Source organism: Tamandua tetradactyla, chromosome 2 (assembly GCF_023851605.1).
Source record: "Tamandua tetradactyla isolate mTamTet1 chromosome 2, mTamTet1.pri, whole genome shotgun sequence".
Classification (NCBI taxonomy): Eukaryota; Metazoa; Chordata; class Mammalia; order Pilosa; family Myrmecophagidae; genus Tamandua; species Tamandua tetradactyla.
In genome coordinates this window covers 41,075,814-41,095,186 of record NC_135328.1, presented here as the reverse complement: position 1 = coordinate 41,095,186, position 19,373 = coordinate 41,075,814, and the positions used below count along the sequence as shown (strand labels likewise).

Below are 19,373 nucleotides of genomic sequence, written 5' to 3'. Positions count from 1 at the left end.
CACACTGTTTCAAAAGGTTTAGAAGGCAACTTAGATGGAGGCAGGTGAATGAGATGAAGGGGGACTAGGGAGGCCTAGGGACTTCTCTTTGCACAAATACAGATCAACACATGCATTGTGATTTCACAATATACCAGGCTCTCTGTTTGGCAGCTGTACAATTTAATGAATTATAATTCAGTGCAGTGGTTAAGAACTTGGGCTCTGAAGTTACATCCCTTTGGTTTAAGTACTGGTATGCCCCCATTTACAGCTTGCCTTGGACATGTTCCTTAAAAGTTGCTCTCTGCTCCCTTATATGTAATATAGGGATAGTAACGGTATGGAACTTAAAGTGCTGTTGTAAACATCATATGAAATATTGTATAAAAATCACTTAGCACCACATTTGGCACACAATAAGAAATAAAAAATACATCATTCTCCTTACTGGTTTTGTTGGTGTTATGGAAGTTCACATCATAACAGGGTGGAGAAATAAGGGTTTTACTAATGATCTTTTTATCCAACCTGTTCCTTTCACAGATGACAAAACTGGAACCCAGAGAAAGAAAGTGGCGTGTCTGTGGTCACAGAGAAGAGGTAGATTTGGAACAAAAACTTGGGCTCTTAACTCTTGGAACAATTGATAGCAGCCAGCCTAATGATAAAATTTGCTGAGAACTGAAGAGCTCTCAAAGCTGTGCCAGTAGCCCTTGCTTAAACACATGAATTGTGTTTTCAACATGAATTGCGACATATTAATGATCATGAATGTGGGTATTTACTATCGGTCTGGCACAGTGCTAGGCACAAGGATCCACCTTTCCACCTTCTTAAATCGGGAATCTCTGAGAAAGATGGAAAGTCCAGGAGAACCAGAAGGAGCTCAGAAGGTTTCCAGTGTGCAGTATAGTCTAACAGTGGCTTGCCCATTAGACTTATACAGAACTCCAGGGGTAAGGGGAGAACATGAAATGGGGCAGGGGCTGTGACCCCCATAGTCACACCAATTTTCAACCAGACCAACTCCAGTTCGATCTAGTTTATATATAGATGGTTCATGTTTAACTTATTTTGAACAAATTCATAAAAAAAAACAAAGCCAAATGACTTAAAACTCCTATGGCTTAGAGAGACTGAACCCTAGAACCTTGCCCCAATTCCTGATGGAAATACATAAGCTTAGGAACATTGTTCCTTCACTCAGGGCTTTGCAGCTGCCGGGGCAGGGTTCAGAACCAAACCAGTGCTCTTGCCTCTGAGTCCATGTGCCTTTCATGAGACCACTCTGATGAGGGCGGCTCTGCTCCCTCCTCCCTTTCAAGCTGTCACAGCTGAATGACGGCTGCTGCTGCCGCCTCACCCGTGCCTGTCCAAGACGCCAACAAACATTCTTTTTCTGTTTTTCTTTCCTTGAAAACAGATAGGGAGTTGGGAGTCTTGTACAGGAATGTGCCTGTTCCCTATTACAGCTCTTCTGGGGCTGTAACCCGAGTGGGCTTGGGCCAGACCCCCCCCCCCCCCCCATTTCTTTATCCACTCAGCCTCGAGCCTTTGCTCTCATTATGTTCCCCTGGAAAGGTTAACCAAGATTCTGCTGAAGCTTCAGAACCAACCCCACAGAGCACAAGGCAATTGTTTAAAAGGTTCCACCCCCGTCTCAATTCTTTCTCTCTCCGTCTCCTTTCCCCGCTCCCTCAAGCCTCTTTCTCCTTGTTTTCCCTCTCCCTCTCTTTCTCCCCTCGCTTTTGGCTGAGTTGAGGTCACAGTCAGCACTGGCCACAAAAGTAAATTGAAAACAGGTTGGGAGAAAAGCAGCAAAGAAATTCCAAAATGGAAGGGGCGGTAAGAGTGAATTATTTAGCCCAGGTGGGGAGAAAGGTCCCCAGCTCAGGACTCCATATTCTTTTCAGGAAAGGCCAGGGGAGTTAGGGAGCCTGGCCTCTCTCTAGTTTATGGTGCCCATGGAGAGGCAGGGTTTTGCATCCCCCCACCTCTCCTTTACTTGGGCAGATGTAGAAATCAATCCGAGACCCAGACAGGATCAAAATGCACCTTTGGGGGCCTCTTATCTATCATCTGCAATTGGTTCATTTTTTTCCAAAAAGTGATATGATTTTAAATGAAAAGAACCAGTGTGTAATGATTGCCAACTTAGTGTAGTGGCAGGATGAAGTAGTGGAGACAGAATGGGTTGGGGAATAGACAAGACCTAGTTTTGAAGCTAGGTACCACCTATTATGAACCATATTATCTGCGACAGGATAATTAAACTCTTAGAAATCTGCTTCTGGATGATAGAGGAGTACACGTATTCCAGAGAAGCAGGCAAGGAACAAATGTGATAATAGGTAGTGTACCGGAGACATGGTTGTTTGCAAATGTCAGTGTTCTCCCCGTCCCTGCTACCTCACTTTCCATTAGAGCTCATCAATTTTTCTTGATGACAAAATTTTTAGTGGTCAAACTTCATTGGTTTTAGAGACATTATATAATACCTTACTCCCTAGAACCTTTCTGATTTTTGCAAAAGGAAGTAATTTGGGGAGGAAAGAAGGAAGAGAGGGAGGGGGGAAAAAGGTATGGAAGCAAGAGAACATTTAAGTCATTATTTTTCATGAATAGTGCTAGATGTTTTCACTTATATTGTCTTGATTAAATACTCAAAACAACCCCTGTTTTGATTTAATATTCAAAATAACTCAATGAATTAGGTTAAGTGTGCTATTACAGAGGAGGAAACAGGTTCAAGAGAAACAGATTACGTAACTTGCCTAAAAAAATCCACCTAGGAATGGTAAAGGCCAGAATTAGGTCATTTGGGATCCAAAGTCTGTGCTTTTCCTACTGTAGTACATTTGTTTTGAGACCGCAAGATGCTTAAGTTAATAAGCGTGTTTTGGTCACCTCTGTGTCAGAGTACCCAGCCTCTGTGTCACAGTACAGGGCTGGCAACTCACAGGTACTGCCAAAAAAGAAGGGCTTAAGGAAGGACAACGCTGATCTAGCAAATATCTCCCAAGAGTTCCTATGTTCTGGGCATTGTGTTGAGCCATCCAGCTTATCCCGTACCAGCTCTCTAGTACACACCTATTTGTTTAACCTGCTCTGAACCCATTCCTCCTTCTTCTGCCAACAGAACTCCAGGTTTCCACGGGAAACCAGTTCTCCTTCAACTCAGTCTACATGATGCAGGTGGAGCTAGAAGCCCCTCTACACTCCAGATGGGCATGTGACACTGGGCAGGTATTTCACGTAAGGACACAGAAAGAGATAGACTCAGGCCAAGCTAGTCAGACCAAATCCTGATGACATCACTTGAAGAACTAAATCCAGTCATGTCAGAAAGTTGTTCTACTCTTGGATAGTGCAGATTATATGAGACAGTATTTTCCTTTTTCTGCCAAAGCTAGTTTCCGTTTGTTTTCTGTTACTTGCAACCAGGAGCCTTACCAGATACAAATCCTATGAGGTAAGTTTTATGACTGCCATTTTATAAGTGAAGAAAAAAAAAGTTCACAGATCTTAAGCAAGTTGCCCAAGGTCACACTCCATCTAAAAACAAGGCTGGAATTCAAATCTAGAGTTGTCAGACTCTAAAACCTGAGCCTTTCCCTCATAAAACACTGCCTAAGGCTAGGGATACAAAGATTCTATTATTCCACAAGAATTCACTGAGTATCTCCAAGGTCCTGTTTCCTCTGGCCTCATCCTCTTCTCTGACCTCATCGCCTGTGCTCCTTTCCTTGCTCACTTGCTCCAGCCATGTTGGCATTCTTCCTCCTCTTCTAATTAACCAAGCATGCTCCTACCACAGGGCCTTTGCACCCATAGTCTCCATGCCTGGAGAACTCTTCCCCGTATCTTTGTGTGGCTCACTCCCTCTCATGATCCATGTCCCTGTTTAAACATCACTTTGCAGAAAGGCCTTCTCCAGCTACCCAATTGAAAGTAGGAACCTCTGTTAACCCCTATCTTCTCTCCCTCTGCTTCGTTTTCAGGAAATATATCACTATCTCTCATAGATTGAGGAATTACTGCATTATTTGTAAAACCCATTGTAAACTCCATGAGGAAGGGACTTTGCTCACTTAGAATGGCTCCTGTACACAGCAGGTTCTCTATAAATATTTGTCTAGTGAATAAAAGTATCTACTGTGTACAGTACAAAGAGCTGATAGCTAGAGACACAAATACAAGGGAGAACGTTTGAGTTAGGGTTCCCTAGAAAGCAGAGCCTTAGACTAGGACTTGGGTGTGGCTGCGCAACTTGGGTGGTGATCCCAGAAAGCAGGAGTGAAGGAAAGTGAAAAATGAGACAAGAAAAGGGGAGGGATATCTTATAAAGGTATATCTTCAAGTTTGCTGTTGTGAGCAATGAGGGTCTCAATTTTGCAGAGAAGCCCCAAGAAGCAAACATGATGCTTTCCAGAACTGTTTGCCTGAAAGTTGGGAGTGGAGCACTTATCCATGGACTCCTGACCCCACTGGTGGAGGACTAACTCCAGGAGTGTTAATTTCCCCACACGTTTTAGCTGTGCTTCCACATACGTCTAGGGAGCCCCCTCAGCCTTGCAGAAGGCTGTGGGGCAGAAAGTGCAGAGACAGGTGGTATGCACTTGAGATGGGCCACTAGCAACACAAGGTGAGCCTAAGTATGCACCAACTGTCCATTACAGCTGCAGTGACAGACATGGATCAAGAGGATATGACACAGCATCAGAGGTGTCAGCTATGAAGACCTGATCTCTGCCTTTGAGGAGTCTTTAGAAAGAGCAGCTGACACTGCCCTTCCTCACTGAGGTCTGGGACAAACTTGTTAGCTCCATCACTCAAATAGTCCACAGTTACTGAACAGCCACTAGGTACCAGGGAAAGGGTTGTGCACTGTGGACACAGCTCTGAACCAAAGCCCCTTCCCTTAGGGTGCTCACAGTTTAGCAAGGGAGAATGACAACAGTTGCTTTTATGAGTGACCCACTGAAAGTCCTGCAACATATTGCTAATACAAAATTTAGTAATAGTTACCTCAGCATTTAATATGCACTTGGCTAATTGAGACTGCACTTTTTACAGTTGGACTAATTAGGGCCATAAAAACCCTTGTCATCCCCACCATCTCTAGGACAAATGACGCTGATGCGTTTGGCTCTAGGGGGTATTGCTAACATGTGTGAGGAAGGGTCCACACTGAGGAGGACCCTTCATCAGTCACAGTGTGCGTTCATTGCTTTGCTGCCCTCCTTCACAATGGGTTTTTTTCTTTCTTTCCTTTTTAAAATCGTATTCCCAAATGTTACACTATTATGAAATAAAAAGGTCTAACTATACAAAATGTGCTTCTAATCAGATTCTCAGTTCTTCTAACATTTCCAACTTTCTCTGGGCCAAACATTTCATTGAATGTCTCCCTCTCTGTGCAAAAGGGCAGAGACCATGCATGATTATGTTGGGCGCCAGTGCCTCTCTGTCCATAATTGTGATGAAAAAAGCATATCGTCTAGCACATCCAGGATTATTACTTCCATTTTGCCAAGAAAAGAGAGGCGCAATGAGTTGAGGCAAGTTGGACAATTACATAGCTATTATTACATCACAAAGGTAAAATTTGAACTCAGGTAGATCCAATGCCAAAGCTTGTGGGTTTTCTGCCTCAACACCTACTGTCTTCTAATTGTTTTGTCTCTATGAGCCTCAGCCTCCTTACTTCTAAAACAAGAATGCCAGTATCTAGTCTGCAAGAAGTTCATGACATAAATTAAGACCATAAACGTACTTTATAATCTGCAAAGTGTAAGGTGTAAGCAAGTCTCTTTGTTAAGGGAAATTCACAATGAGCCAGGTAAGATAATGAAAATGTCACATGGACACTTCTAGAGTTAGAGGAAGGGAAAGGAAACCATCCTTTGGGAGGTACCAAGGTATGTCAGTGTCTGGTCCCAAAGGACCTTTACCAACCTGGGAATATATCCACCAGTGACACAGATGGAGTGTCAGGGCCAATGAGCTAACTCACTCCTCGTAGAAGGGAGAGGAGTTAGGGGAATGAGGATCTTCCAGAACTTTTCTTTCCCCAGCTCCCATAGAGCTAGCTCCTCCTCTTCCTTCACATCTTAGCTGAAGCTCCACTTCTTCAGAACCCTCTGAACACCTTATCTCAAGCATATGCCTACTGTCTTCTCTCCATTATTTCTCATCACAGAACCTGATTTCCTTCCCAATACTAGTGACCATTTATAGTCATTGGGTTTGCCAGTTTATTCAGCTCCTTGTTTTCTATGTTATTTACTGAAAGGTTAGCTCCCTGAGCTCAAAAGCCTTGTCCATCTCGTTCATCATCTTCCTAGGATATAGCCAAATATAGGGAATATGGTAGTCATCCATTAAAGATCCACTGAAAGAACTGAAGGAGGGATGATGCTGGGGAGGTAAGCAACTAATGACTCAGCCAAGGCTTTGTAAGCATGTGGAAGTAGCTCATCCTTTTAAGTTCTCATTGATTCTCAGTATTTTCTAAAAGCTTTTCTTTGCCACCCCTCGCTCCCATTATTCCTCTGGGTTCCCATAGCGTCCTGTGGCCTTCCCTCATTGTCCTGTCAGTCCCTATTTATTTGTCTTCCACCTCCATGGACTGGGAGCACTAATGGAAAGAAATCTGGCCTGTCTTACCACCATGTGAGCCTCAGTACCCAGGCATGGGCAGATTGGGTAACTAAACCAGCATGGCCTCCTTCATCAGGTGCAAGAAGGTCCTCCCATTTTCCTTGACTTCCTTGTGCATCCACCTTTGAATTGTGTTGGGAAGAGCTATTGCACAAATGCCACAGATGTTTTTGAAAGAGTACTGAACTGGGAGCCAGGAGACATGGGCAGTGCCTCTTGCCTCCCTGTGAGATGCTACAACTCTGTCTACCTCTCTCTGTCAAAGCAAATGACTAAAATAGAAAAAAAAATCCATCAAGCAATCTCCTAGCCTTTACCTGATTTGATCTTGTGACTAAGCCAAATTCTGACTCCTCTCCATTTTTCTTTACATCTCCCTATCAGTTTGCTCCCTCAGATTGGCCCTTGGTTCAACACCCTGGTCCCCATTTCCCAGGAAGTTTCCCTAATGAATATTACTGGTTCTCTATCTCTGCCCAACTCTGGAGTTTCTTCTCAGCAGGACCCTCTGATGCATCACCCCATCAACCCTAATTCCTGACTTCCTTTACAACAAGGGTTGTCATTTTCTTTCTACAGCCCTCTCCATTCATAAAGCCCTTACAGTTTAAAAGACATGTTCACACTTAAACCTCACAGGTGCTTGGCAAGGTGGGCAATGTGAGATGGAAGTGAAAATTCCCATTTTCCAGAAGGGGAAACAGAAGTTCAGGAAAGGAATGTGTCTGCTTGAAGAAACAGAACTGGGACTGGATTGCACATTTGCTGATGTTATTGTGTGTTAGCAGTGGTAAAAAAGGCTGCTGTCTCCTCGACTAGACTGTGAAATACAACAAAAATGGATACAGCCTTACAGCACCCCCTGCAGTGCCTAAGGAGGCATCCACATGGGGCCCTCCATACAGATGTACTGATATGCACCATTTAGTTTACTAAGACACCAGTAGCAAATTCCCTTTAGGGAGGGAAAAGTAGCAGGGAAGGCAATTTTTGCTCAGTCTTGGGCTTGAATCCTGGCTTTGCCAAATGACTCTAAGCAAGCTACTTAATTTCTCTTAGCCTTATCTTCTTCAGCCGTGAAATGGGTATAAAAATGCCTACATCAACGGAATCAAAGGAAACATATTGTGAATTAATTTAGACAATGTGTGCAAGGCAATTACCACACACTGCCTGGCACACAGTAAACAATAAACAGTTGCTTTATTGCTGTTATTACTACCATTATGAAAGGATTTGAACTGATGGAAAAATTCACATGGAGTAAGTATTGAAGAGATAGTCAACAAACTAGGGAGAGTGAATTATCCTTGCAATTTTAGCACCTCTTGCTACTCCCAAATCAGAGCTGTACAAACTATATGTTGGTGGTTAAAAACTGCTGAATGCCCAAAACTTCCCTCCCTTTTCTAAATATAAACCTCAAAGTCTGAGCTAGCAGATAGCAGGGATAGTTGCAGTAGGTATGATAGCCTCTTTTTGCCTTCCATTTTCTTCCCTACGGTGGGGTCAAGCCTCAAACCCAAATCTGACCAAGACCCTCCAAGGATAGCCTCTTGGGGTTCCATCAAGGCACCTGAGGGATATAATGAAATCCTGAGCCCACTGCATCCCTCAGTCCACTTTCCCCACTACACTTGCGTATGTATGCGTGCCCACACACATGCATACACACATTCCATCCCTGTGCCAGTACCCATAGCTGAGAGCCTGCAGAAGGGTGGAGAGAAGGCCTAGGGGAAGATGAGTCAGATTTTCTGGTCGTGCAAGCAACACCATTCCACCGGGCTGAGGTGAATCATTGAGAAGGAAGTGGGACCTGGGAGGTGGCAGAAAGAGCTGGAGTTCCAAAGAGAAGGAAAAAGGAAGGAATAGAGAAAGAAGAAAGAGAACCTGAGCCAGAGATACTCAGAGACAGAGTGAGGCAGAAATAGACAGCATAGACAGATGAAGCAGACCCTGGGCCCAGAGTGTGGAGCCTAAGACAGCCAAAGACACACATTCCCCACAGCCCAGCTGAAGGGGGGGCACTGGAATCCCACCTATGCCCTACAGGGAGAGGTGACTTTCTAGAGATGATCAGAGGCCAGAAAAGCCTCCACAGGGGATGGACACCCTTGAACATTTGATCAGGGCAACTTTGGCCCCCTTTGGTCTCATCTCCCCAGAGGCGAATGATCTGGGCTTAAGGAAGGAGCATGTGTAGTTAGCCGCCATCTTCATCCAGCTCCCCTCACCTGTCCCTCCCACCCACATGCACATTTTTTCTCATGTTCTATTAAAACGACTCCCTGGCTTCCCCGTCTATATTAAAATTTTCCTTTAAATAGAGAAGGAGAAACAAGTTCTCTCTTTAATCCACAATGAAAGCTATAAAAGGGTTTTTAAACTTGGAAAATGTGGCTGGTCAATTTTTCCTACTGTTTAATACCCGCCTTGGGTTATGTTGAATGAGTAAACATGATTTATAAGCTTTAATTCATACCTAGGCCTGTGAGTTTACAACTTTATGTTATATATATATACATATAATGTGTATATATATATATATATATACACATACATGTATAGATATATGTATTACATATACACAAACATTTATACACACATCTATATATGCACACACCTACATATATATTTATATATACACATACATATAAATACTTACATATGTGGTATGTGTACACACAATGATTAGATGCCTAATCTACCAAAAGTTATGGTGACTGAACTGACTATTACGTAGGATCAAAAGACAAGCCAACTTCAGTGTGTGTGTGCATGCATGTATATGGACATAAGTAATCCCTCAAATTTGTACAGCTTATTAGGTTTTGCAAAGCACTCTCTTTCCTCATTTGATCTTCACAATAACCCTGTGAGGTAGGCGGGGTAGGATTATCACCCCTAGTTTATGGGTATCAGTGGTTAAGGTAAAAGTTCTAAGGACCACAGGTGTCTAAGGGTTACAGTTCATATCACAGCTCCTTCTCTCCACAGTCATATGGACTGATTTCATGAACACAGGTAGGGAAGTGCCCACTTCTGAACCACAAGACTCCAAAGCCAAGAGAGCCCAAGGCGTTGTCTAGATTCATGGCTCCATTCTGCAAACCTTTACAAGACCAAGGTTCAGAGAGTCACTACTAGCCCATATAACGCCTCTGAAAATGAAGAGGAAAATGGGACTCCCCTCCTCAAGACACTTTTCTTCCTCATATTTGAAGATTTCCCTAGAATTCTGATGTAATAGAACTAGGCAGTTGATCAAGGATTAGAATATCTACAATTGGAATGGTGAGCTTTTAAATATGCTGCATCTTGTGCTGCAAAACCGGTGCAACTAAACAGTGTCTCTGAGAAGGGGCTCAGGCAAGGTGAGGACAGAGAGGTGGGAAAGAGAAGGAAGGGGAGTCAAATGAGGGAGGAACCAACCTGGCTTGCTGATCTAAGAAAACAATTTCACCTAAAACATTCAGCTGAGAGAATAATAAAAACTTGTGTTTTTAAGCACTTAATCTTTTTTGATTCTTAAAATAACCCTGTGAGTGTGAGAAATGTTTCTACTGCTTACACTTCTGTCTTTCCCTTTCAACTAATGAAATAATATTAATAATAACAAGAATCATTCATATAATTTGAGCATTTACCATCTGTTAGGTACTATACCTAGTATTCTATGTACTTCATCTCATTTCAGCTTCACAACAACTCTATGAGTTAACTACCATTATTTCCCCCAAATTTATAGGTGAAGATATCAAAATTTAGAGAGGGGAAGTAACTTAGCCTCGGTCACCCGAACAGCCAATCACAAAGTGGAGGCTTGAGTTTTAATGAGGAAAAGGTAAAGTCAGAGATATTGCTGCATCCTCTGAAGAGTGACTACAAAGCCTTACCTACTCAATAAATGTTGATATTTTAGCACAACAGAGGTGTCCTACTTTGCATATAGGACATCAAAATCCAGAGCGAGAGAATGATTTGCCTAAATTCACACCGCGTGAAGCACCAGCCAAGAATGAAAGCAAATCTCTGACTTTGTAGTCCATGTGCTTTCCAGTATCCTATAATATGCTTATTCCTTTAATCATTTTGAGTCTGTTGATGAGTGGAACCATCCAGATGAAGTTTCCAAGGAGTCTCACCAGAGACTTAAGTGTTAGGGGTGATTTCCAGATGTGTTCTCTGTCCAGACCAAGCCTTGACAGGGTCATCCCATTGGCAAACCAGTCTTGAGCTCTGGCCCAGCACTGGGAGTTGGCAGCAGAGAACCCTCATTCCACATCAACTGCTAGGTGCCAAAAGGTTGTGGTTGATAGGTATCAAGTTGGGAGAATGTGGGAAGAGGGCAGGGAGGAGATGGCTGTAGCTGTCCCCAAGGTGCCAGGCAGGAGAAGTCCAATTACCCTTTCAGAGTAATTTCCGCTCTATAAAGAGGTGATGACTTACTTCATTGTCCCAAGGTTTCCATTTGCCTCCTCAGGACAGCCAAGTCCTACAGAGTAGGGAGAGGCTCACTGGCTTTTTGGTTCCCTGGAGAGGAAAGAAAACTGGGCTTGGACTTGGGCTGTATTCTAGCTTACTTTGTGACTAACCTGCCCTCTCTGGACACCATTTTATCATCTATTAAAATAATTCTTGGGCCTAGAGAAACTCTATAGATTGGTTTGAGGAATCTAGATAAAGATAGTGTCTCAAAAAGCAAGTATCATGTACTGAATCCTTTGCTATAGACAGGGCATTGGGTGTGGTACTTTACATTTAGGATCTCTGGAATCCTCACAGAAGTATTGTGAACTTGTCATTATTATGTTGATTTGCAGCTGAATAAATGGAGGTGCAAATCAATGAACATCTCTGAATTCACATATATAGGGAACCACAATCTTGAAATTAGAATCAAAGGCTATCCAGGCTCTTAAAAATTTCCTCCCTCAAATGCAGAGTTGGGGAATTGTTATCTAACATGCTCAGAGTCAGAACCAGGCCCCTTAGAGGCCACTGAAGTCCATCTTCATTTCCCAGACATAGAAAGAGGCACAAAGAGAAAAGAGATTTGTCCGATGACACCGGGCAGGATAAAAACAGGGTCTAATCAAAACCAAGTCAGAATTTTCTACTGAACTAGAAAGTGAATGAATGTGTGAATGGTTGCCCACACTCCAACACTGTAGCCTGATTTGAAATTAGGATAGGTGGCCTCTTTGGTCTGAAGGGAGAAAGTTCTTAGGAAAAGCTCACCTCCAAGTCTCCCACTCGGAAACAGTATTTCCTGAGTCTAACACAGTGCTAGCAGATCGTCAAAATATTTCTGAATGAATGAATGAATGAATGATTGAATGAATGAATGCATTCTCAGGACAGAATCATTTCTCTCCCATTACTGTTCTTGGCACTTTCACACAGTGGCATTTTTGTTTACACTTGTATCCTTTTCTCCATGTCTGACATGTCCTTTCTGTCCTTCTACAAACTATTTCAAGCTTGAGGCCCAAGTTTAAGGCTCATCCCTTTTAACTTCCCCACAACCTTCCTTCTACTTCAATTCACAGGGCCTTGCTAATATATAAACCGGGCAAATTTCATGAAGTTTCAGAGCCTCAGTTTTCTCATCTGTATAACAGAGATAGTAACAGAGCCTCCAGAGAGCTGCCATGAGGATTAGAAATGTCAGGTGCATTCAGTTCAGGCGACTATCTAATACTGCTGTCATGATTATCTTCATCATCATCATTTCACCACATTCTATAGCAGGTGGAGGTTACAATATGCTTCACTCATTCTTCCAGAACTTCAATTCTGTTTGATGCATCATTTTAACTGGACCAGCAGATATGTGCATCCAATAGTCTTCGTGCCCTCTAGGTTGGCTACTATTAGTTTCTGGCTTAAGGCACTTAGGTGAGGAAAGCGAGGGGTGGAGGTGTAAAAAAAAATAGTCTGTGGAGTGTGTGTGTGTGTATGTGTGTGTGAGCGTGTGTGTATGTGTGTGTGCATTGAAGACTCACCATTTTGGAAGCCCTGATCTGTGAAGGCATCATCAGTGCCCTCATCCACAAAGAAAGCCAAGTGTTCTTGGGTAAGTTACTAGACCTCTCTGAGCCTCTGTCTCCTCAGCTTTATGACTGGAGGGCGCAGGGCTTCCTTGCAGAATTGTGAGGACAGGAGATAATGTTCAGGAAGGCCTAACATTTCCTGATTCAAAGTAAGCCCTAAATAATAGGTTGCTCTTGTGATTTTGATTAAGATGATTATTCAAAGTGGTTCTATGAATGAACACATATAAGGCAGGAGGCAAAGAAGCTAAGGTAGGTGACCAGGTGTGTCTTGGTTAGACACAGGCACTTTCTATCTAATCAGATCTTTGACGCCAGCTTTAAATATTGTTTCAAAAGTCATAATGTGCTAAACCAAGTGGTTCATGGGCCTTACTTCACAAATTATTGCTTTGTTGTTTCAAAAGCCTCCCATAACGAGAATCAGCCCTCCATAAGGCAGGCAGAAAGTCAGAGTTAAGTACCATGAGGATGCATGATGCTTGGAATATATTTTATGTCCAATGTTGCTTGAATTTTTAGCAAGGAAAGAAAGGCTAAAACGTTAAGAAAAAAAATCACACAATGGCAGATTTTAGGCTCTGAATGAGGTCTGTTTCACTCTAAAACTATAGCCATTATTATGGAGTATTTCTAAGTTAAGGTTGGACTCCCTGCTAAAAGGAAAAGAAAAGCAATTCTTGATGGGGAAAAGATTGAAGGCTCCTATTTATGAGGGGCTTCTGCCTATGTTTGTATCTCTCAGATGAATAGGAAAAATATCTTTTTTCATTTTGTTATAGTTCTACCCAGTAGGTGTATGTAACATATAGCTAGATTGACTCGAAGGCAAGTGAATTGCTAAAACACAGTACTTTACTATTTGAGCCAAAGATCTGAACCACCATGGGTAAAATGTTTCCATGGGAAAATGTGGTCAGCGTTCCCTTCCTTCCTGAGGTGCCAGAAACACCTTTCCCCAGCAGCCTTTCATTGATTCTTGTGAGGCAACACAGTGTAATGGAAAGAGCCCTATATTTAGAGTGAGAGGACATGAGTTCCAATCCCAGTTTCTGGCTCTAGTAGTTGAATGACTCTTAAAATCCCCATGTCTCAGTTCCTTATCCATCAAACAGGGCTGAAAACTCCTACTTTTCTTGAGCCAATGGAAACTTAAAGAAAAATAAGGCTTGCAGAATCACTTTGAAAACTGTGAAGCTCTTTGTATAATTTTAAAGAGTTGTTAGGAATTCCCCAATCTGTTGAAATGTGAGCCTTCCAACATAAATTCTACAAGAAAGCTGCCATCTACCTCTCATGGTTATATGTCCAAGGTCCCCAGATCTCTCTGTGGAGATGTGCCTGCTGCCTGGGTATCTCTGCTCTGAAAGCTTCAATTTCCAAAATTCATAAGCTCCAAGAAAAAGAGAACTAAAAGGGAGTGATGACAAAAAAAAAAAAAAGGAAAAAAAAAGTCAATCGTGATGATAAAAAAAAAAACATTTATTCCTATTAGCCTCCTATATTCTGGACCAGCTAGAAGGAAAAATCTGAGAGGATGGTACGGTAGCTCATGACAAACTCTGGGATCTGTCCTGTAACTACTCGTTGAAGAGTACTTTGAAAACTATTGCTTTTTTCTTTCTTTGCTCTGTATATATGTTATATTATACAATAAAGAAAGTAAAAAAAAAAAAAAAGGGAGTGATGATTGTAATGCACGTGGACAAGATGTGGTATAGATCAGGCGCTTGCTGGGGTCCTTCCTGACAGTGCAGGTTGGAAAGTGGAAGGTGAGACAGGAGAAGCAGGCCTGCAGTACAGGGGTAGCTGATGTATCGGGTCAGAAGGCAGGATTTCCTCACTCCTCTCCCCTCATCCAGCCTGAGCATCTAGGCACCACTGGAGGCTTCTGCCTTGTACAGCCACTCTAGCATGGTAATAAATCAAGCATCAGATTGAAACCAGCATCCAAAGCTATTCATCTCATTTCTACCCCTCGTCCTTGGATTTCAGTGATAATGGTGGCCCAGGGCAGTAGGCAGGGGAGAATTATTAAGGTATGCCACCTGCATTCAATAGCAATGGCAGAAGGAAATACTGAGAATTCCCCTTGTGCCAAGGGAGTTCTCTCACTCCTTTATCCTGTAGGTGACAGCCCTGAAGCAAAGCTCTTGTCCTACAGCAACTCTGCTGAAAGGTCTGTAATGATTCTCCATGGGCCTAAGAAAAAGATCAACACTCTTTAGAGTGGCCCTAAGCAATGTAGTCCCAACCACCTTTCCAGACTCTCTCTACAAACTATCTTCCAAATTCATCCTCACATACACTTCACAATTTCATACTTTTGTGTTTTGCTGTCCCTTCAACTCTGTAGGCCACTTCACTCCATCCTCTTGCCTCCTCTCAGCATATTCCCTTTTATTGAAATCTTACCTTTCAAGGCCCAGTGCAAATGCCACCTTCTCTAGGAAACCTCTCTTGATCCCATACCCCTTCCATATCCCTCTTTGCTGCTTCTTCTCTAATCCACAGTTGCATCTCTATTATCTGCTGCTAATTTCATCCTGGTGAAGTAGGCACAAACAGGATACGGCATCAAAGAGCTAAGATTCATGTACATGCTCGAGCACCCCCACCATGCATATATGCATGCCATGTCATGGAAACATGACATAAGAGCCTCACTTTCCTTTCCTGTAATAAGGTGATGATCTTTAATACCAACCTCATGGGACTCATGAGCAAACATAACAACAGACAAGACAGTAAATTTTAAGTTTGGAAATATGAGCAATTTGTTATTGTGACTTTTAGTGTGGTCCTTAACTGGATTTTTTAAAACTCCTAGTGGGCCCACTCTGATTCTTATCTATATCTCAAGTACTCAGATCCTAGACCAAGTACTTAGAAAATGTTTGATAAATGAATAGATGGACAAATAAATGAGTCAAGCCAGAGCCAAGAAACAGAATAGATGATTCCCTTCAAAATGAAAATGACTCTTCCATATCAACTAAATTAAGACTCCCCTGATATTCCTTTTCATAACACCTAATTCTTCCCTGCGTATTACCTATCACAATCTGAATTATCTATTTGTACATTTGCTGGTTTAACAGCTGCCAGTTCCATTTGAGAAGCTGCAATGATGGGGACCATTTCTCTTTTGTTTAATGAACACCTAGCACATAGGACAGTACATGGCATGCAAAAGGCACTAAATGGGAATCTGTTAAATGAATAAATGCACTATTGTTTTTCTTTAATTAATCAAGACAGAAAATCATGCCCAGATGAAAGGCGTAGTCAAAGTATAGCCTTTCATTCAGCAACTATATATTAGCATAAGCAGAGAAGCTGTCTTGTCCCCACCCTATCCCCAAGTCTGGATAGGAGTCCCAGTTTGGATTTCCATTGCCCTTTCCATTTACTCCCAGTAGAAAATAGTTATCATTCTGTACTCTTTTTTCCTCTGTCCTTGTCTGCTTCCTTACTGGGCTATGATCTCCAAAATGGATCCAGCTTTCATTTTTCTTTAAGTCCTAAATGCACAACCATGGATGCTGAAGTATAGTGGCAGGGATAACTGTGATTGTGAAGTTCTGTCCAACATGCGGTCCAATGTTCCTCTGTTTGCCACCGCCCTTAGCTTTTTTCCCTTATATTTGGCCTCTTTGTTTACAAAACTTCTCCATGTTTATACAATGGTGGAACAAACAGAGCTGCAATTTTGATTTCACAATTTACAGTGGTGACTTCACATTCATTTGACTGTTTGATTGTATTTCTGAGAATTGCTGATTCCCCCACCCCCACCCCCTTATGCAGGACAGAGTAGCATGTGTAGTGTGTACGTGTGGTGGAGACACTGGGAGAAACTGAAAACTGCAAACACAGAAGCAGCCCTGGAAGGTGAAAAATTGAACACTGTGGAAGCTGACTGTCCATGAGTTTCCAAAGCGGCAAAACCCAGGAGAGTCTTCTGGAGAGAAGTTTTTTAAAAGACCCAGGCTTTAGAAAGAGCATCCACGGCAAATTGGTGAAATCAGAGAACTCCACTATCTGTCAGAGAATCAGAAAAGCTGGGGGCAGATGCCAGATGGAAAACAGGATAAACATGTAGAATAAAATAATCACGTTTCAAGAGGCATGTACAGACGGTTAGTGGTGATTTCAGCCAGAGAAGAACACCTGAGCCAGGGAGCTGGGAATGGGAAAAGTATCATTTGCAAACACCAGGCACTCCATGTGTATTTCGCATAGCCGTCACAACATTTCCAGGTTGCTATCATTTTATTGAGGATGAAACTGAGGCTCAGAGAGGCTTAGTGATTTGCCCAATGACACACCATTCATAAGAGGCCATATCGGGATTGGAAACCAGATCTATAGGATTCCACGTTCAGTGTTGGTCACTGTCCCACAACACTTCCTGGCAGATGCTTGGGCTGCCTCTGACTGGTCTGTCAGGAATGAGCTAGAGCTATGGTTTTCATTCCCAGTATTAGATGAGCTACTTTCAAAAAACAAACAAACAAAAAAAACCAATAAATGAAACACACATACACATAAAACAATAAGATTAGGGGTTCTTCACAAGACCTACTAAAAAATAATCTTGTGACCTGGAACTCTACAGTTTTAAAACTTCTCCAAGTGATTCTTGTGCTAAAGGGAAGAGAGCCACAGCTGTAGAGAGGATAGCTGCTCTCACTGTTGTGTTTGACTTCTGACTGTGTGTCCCAAGTCTCTCTGCTTGTTGGTGCACAGGGTGAAATCTCTTCATGTTGATCTTAGGGGAAGACCTTAAAAATAGATTCCATGCTTTATTGTTCTAAAACGCATGTGTTTTTAACTCCACTTCAGTAACTTGGAAATTGAGCTGCTTCTTAGAATTGGTGCTGCTATATGATTTCTGTCAGCCAAGCAGTAGTTGGTATTGTGGGTAGCTGGGCAGACTTAGCTATCATTCCTGGTGGTACAACTGGGTAAGAATAACCCTCAACATTTCAGGCTATGGACGACTTAAGAACTAATCGAAGAAAGAATGCGAACCCTAACTGTCGTCTGACAAATTTCATGGACAAGTCCTGGTAAGATTAAGAAAGCATCGTCATTAAAACTGGAAGGAAAAATCCCAGAGACCATGGTGGAATCCTCTTTTAAAAAATGCAGCAATTCAAAGGAAGGAAGCATCATTACACGCTGCAGTATGGTTGCACATTGACAATGTTGTGCTGAGGTGAAAGAAGGCAATCACAAAAGACACACGGTGTATGACTCCCATCATATGAAACGCCCAGAAGAGCAAAGTCCATAGACACTGAAAGTGGACTAGAGGTTGAGAGGAAATGGGTGGGATTGTTATTGGTACGGGTTTTCTTTTTGAGGTATTGAAACTGTTCTAAAGTTGATTGTGGTGATACTTGCATAACATTATGAGTATACTAAAACACATTGAATTGTACTCTTTAAATGGATGTCTGCATGGTATGTAAATTATATCTCGATAAAGCTGTTAAAATTAAACTATTAAAAAACAAAAAAAATAAAGAATAAAAACTATGAGGGAGAAAATTAAAAAATGTATCATCAAGAATTCACTGGTCAGCAGAGAGGAAACACAGAATTCCTAGAAAACATAGAATTCACTGACCCTGAGTCCAAAAGTGATTCATAAAGGCAGACTCTGAATGTAAAGGAGTTTTATGGATATTTGAACATTTATTTGGCTGTATTAGGGTTCTCTAGAGAAACAGAATCAACAGGGAACACTTGAAAATATAAAATTTATGAAAGTGTCTCACGTGACCGTAGGAATGCAGAGTCCAAAATCCACAGGGCAGGCTCTGAAGCCGATGACTCCAATGGATGGCCTGGATGAACTCCACAGGAGAGGCTCACCAGCCAAAGCAGGAATGCAACCTGTCTCCTCTGAGTCCTCCTTAAAAGGCTTCCCATGATTGGATTTAGCATCACTAATTGCAGAAGACACTCCCCTTTGGCTGATTACAAATGGAATCAGCTGTGGATGTAGCTGACGTGATCATGACCTAATCCTATGAAATGTCCTCATTGCAACAGACAGGCCAGCGCTTGCCCAATCAGATGAACAGGTACCATAACTTGGCCAAGTTGACACCTGTCCCTAACCATGACAGTCCACCCCTTGTCAACTTGGCACATACATATATATAATCACCTTAGACCATACTTAATTTCCAAATGAAAACAAATAAGCACACATTTTTTCTTTTACCTGACAATACTCAACTGTCTTGCATATAACTGGAAACATATTAAATCTCTCCAGAATAGCGTGCAAATCCTTGGGCAACATTCATTCTTAAACTTGATATCTTACAACTTAAATAGTATAACACAAACAAAACAGCATTACAGTCCTCGTTTCTGTAACTGATCACGTGGTCGAAGTTCATATTTATCACTACCTTCTTCCACTACCCATTCCATGTTCCCTTTCCCCTCAGCAAGCACTTCAGCTGGCCGTGGTTCTTTGCCTGGTGGGGTGACCCAAACCTTCATTCCTGAAGTCTCAGAGCCATTAGTGGTCCTGCCTGGATTGTGTTGTTGCAGTTTTCCATTGATTTTGATCACAGGGCATGGTAGTACTAATAGACGCCCCAGGGGATCTCCTATATTCCAAGAAAACTCTTCTTTACCTCC

General features: G+C 42.3%; 1 protein-coding gene and 1 long non-coding RNA gene across 8 annotated transcripts in view; one reads left to right on the top strand and one right to left on the bottom strand.

Annotated features, from left to right (window-relative positions):
• Positions 1-19,373, bottom strand: part of ASTN2 (astrotactin 2) — a 903,825-nt gene that overhangs the window by 61,078 nt on the left and 823,374 nt on the right. The gene's annotated exons all lie outside the window — the stretch shown is intronic.
• Positions 189-4,934, top strand: LOC143669058 (uncharacterized). Its single transcript, XR_013168672.1, has 4 exons — positions 189-235; positions 526-582; positions 3,122-3,228; positions 4,662-4,934. It is a non-coding gene; the product is annotated as an uncharacterized LOC143669058 (long non-coding RNA).